Here is a 562-nt window from a genome sequence, read left to right on the forward strand (position 1 = left end):
ACACACAGAAATGTAAAGGTATTCACGGCAACCCATCAAAATAAAAGCTCGGTTTAACTTGAAGACATTGCAGTAGAAATATATTAGCCTACTATTGTTCAGTAGAATGTACATAATAGGCTACTACTACTACTAAAATTATTAAAACCTTATTTTTAAGGAATAATCCTACAATATTTATTCAGTGTTTTAATTGTAATATTAAATCCCCTTTATTTTCCAAAAAATTTTATTTGTTTAATTTTCATTCATTAAAAGATAAATTAAATGAATGTTTTATGCCTTAAAAATGTAAATACACAACACAGAATTTCTGAGGGAAAAAAAATCACAAGGCTATTGTAAGAATAAATGAAACTTGTTTTTATGCTTTCAAATAATTAGACACGCTAAAACACAGAATTTGGTAACAATAAAACATAAGGTTGGAAAAAAATAAAAAAATTTGGGCCCTAAACATGTAATTTAAAAAAAAAACTTTAAAAACTGTTAAACTGTTTAAGTTTCATGATTTATATCATGAAACTTAAACATGATATAAACTGCACAGTGTTACCCCCCC

General features: G+C 26.0%; 1 protein-coding gene across 1 annotated transcript in view; it reads right to left on the reverse strand.

Moving 5' to 3' along the window:
- Positions 1-562, reverse strand: part of LOC107556591 (centrosomal protein of 112 kDa-like) — a 182,007-nt gene that overhangs the window by 156,780 nt on the left and 24,665 nt on the right. The window lies entirely within an intron of this gene.

The sequence above is a fragment of the Sinocyclocheilus grahami genome, unplaced genomic scaffold (assembly GCF_001515645.1).
Source record: "Sinocyclocheilus grahami isolate Dianchi unplaced genomic scaffold, SAMN03320097.WGS_v1.1 scaffold574.1, whole genome shotgun sequence".
Lineage (NCBI taxonomy): Eukaryota > Metazoa > Chordata > Actinopteri > Cypriniformes > Cyprinidae > Sinocyclocheilus > Sinocyclocheilus grahami.